General features: G+C 59.4%; 1 non-coding gene across 1 annotated transcript in view; it reads left to right on the top strand.

The window, feature by feature from the left end:
- Positions 1-1,611: 1,611 nt before the first annotated feature.
- LOC126111406 (small subunit ribosomal RNA) overlaps positions 1,612-1,847 on the top strand; it is a 1,909-nt gene continuing 1,673 nt past the window's right edge. Inside the window, exon 1 of the ribosomal RNA XR_007524141.1 lies at positions 1,612-1,847. This exon is cut by the window's right edge and continues 1,673 nt beyond it. This is a non-coding gene — a ribosomal RNA (small subunit ribosomal RNA).

The following is a 1,847-nucleotide window of genomic DNA, read 5'->3' as shown; positions in this document are numbered from 1 at the left end:
TGCTTACTTTTTACATGCTCCCGCTGTACACTGTAATGTGGACGACTGCAGGATGTACATCGCCCCCACCCTCCCCCCTGCCTTCGCACGCTGGTCGTTCAGGTGCTTGCGTGTTCAATGCCCTTCGCAGCTGTTCACTGGCATTCGCATGTCGAAGCGCTCAGTCTACGTCGTGGTACGGCCTGTGTCCACTGTCCGCTGATGTCGTAAGCTTAACCCTCACATTGTACTGCACATAGGTCCGTATGTACTGCATGATACGCTGTGGCACATGTGTGACCGTACAACGACTGCGCCCAACAACAGCGAACCATACGGTCCAAATGTTGTGCACTCAGCCACGTGCCGTCTCCCCATAACAGCTACATTGCAGTGTGGTACGCCATAGAGACGTGTGGGATTAACGGACGCCCTGGATGGCGATCAGCATGAGCCGTCTGTTGATGTAGTGGCGCGTGTATTCAAACGTAGTCGTCTCTTCTCACACAGTGTGATAGCATGGTGCACCGCGTTCCACATCTGCGACATGGTACAGATGCTGGTTGACAGTCGGTCTCGTAATGGACATCGCATACGTAGGGGGCCACCTCCCACGTGTTCTCTAGTCGTGCACATTTTGTTGCGTGTATGTGGGCAGACGTAGTGTGTCGTGACACCTAACAGACAGGTATGCAATAATCGTTGCATTTGCAAACTGGGATGGACGTCTACGTTTGCTGGTGACGTTACGCAAATGAACAACTGGTAAACCCATTGTGGTGCGGTTGTTGTTGCTGGAGGTAAATCAGTAAGGGCAAATCTGTGTGTGAAGCGATACGCGGCGGTGGCTGGGTGGGACCGTCCCCGGCCGGTGAGGGGGGGCCGCCCGGCGTGCTGGCCGCGCGGTGCGTGGGCGCACGCGCTACAGCCGGCTGGTGGGGGCGCCCAGTGGCAGGCGCGCCGGCCGACGGACGCGGCAGGCGGCGCAGCTGCGCGCCGGGGCACCCTGCGCGCGGCGCCGGGCGGCCAAAGTGGGTCCTCGCGGGCCCGGTGCGAAGCGCGGTGGACATCTGCAGTGTGCTGGTCCGACTGAGGACTGTGTGCGTTGAGGATGCGCCGCCGCCCGGCACTCGGCGCCGCGACGCCGTCTGCTGCTCGGTCGCCCCAGCGGTTCTCGCTGGTGGTTTGTATCGCAGTTGTGCAGACGTGTTGGCACGTGCGCTGTGCTGGGAGAGTTCGCTTCGGCACCCACGTGGGGCCTTTGCCCTTCTGTGGCGCTGGCGTTGGAGCTGCCGGTCACCGTAGGTGGCGCGTGTTGTCTCCCGCCGGCAATGCCACGACAGCACGCTCCCGGGCCTCTGTCGGCAGCGGCAAGCTCAGTTGGGAGCACGGGTGGTCGCACCTAAAGCGTCTACTCGCCTAACTCCGGGCGATTGCGCCTCTCTCGAACCCGACCAAGTACTTAGGACGGCGCTGCGCGCCGCCGGGACCTGAGAGGGTTTCGAGGTGTATTGTGCAGGGGAGCTCAGCCTCCTCCTGTTTGCAGAATAATTGAGCGGACGCTTGCGTGTTCGCGCGGGCCCCTGGGACACACTCCCGGGCGGCCGGCTGCTCAGCTCTAGTTGACGCAGCTCCCTGGTTGATCCTGCCAGTAGTCATATGCTTGTCTCAAAGATTAAGCCATGCATGTCTCAGTACAAGCCGCATTAAGGTGAAACCGCGAATGGCTCATTAAATCAGTTATGGTTCCTTAGATCGTACCCACGTTACTTGGATAACTGTGGTAATTCTAGAGCTAATACATGCAAACAGAGTCCCGACCAGAGATGGAAGGGACGCTTTTATTAGATCAAAACCAATCGGTCGGC

This window comes from Schistocerca cancellata, unplaced genomic scaffold (assembly GCF_023864275.1).
Source record: "Schistocerca cancellata isolate TAMUIC-IGC-003103 unplaced genomic scaffold, iqSchCanc2.1 HiC_scaffold_68, whole genome shotgun sequence".
In the NCBI taxonomy this organism is placed as follows: domain Eukaryota; kingdom Metazoa; phylum Arthropoda; class Insecta; order Orthoptera; family Acrididae; genus Schistocerca; species Schistocerca cancellata.
The sequence above is the reverse complement of the archived record's forward strand: the minus strand, read 5'-3'. Positions and strand labels throughout refer to the sequence as shown.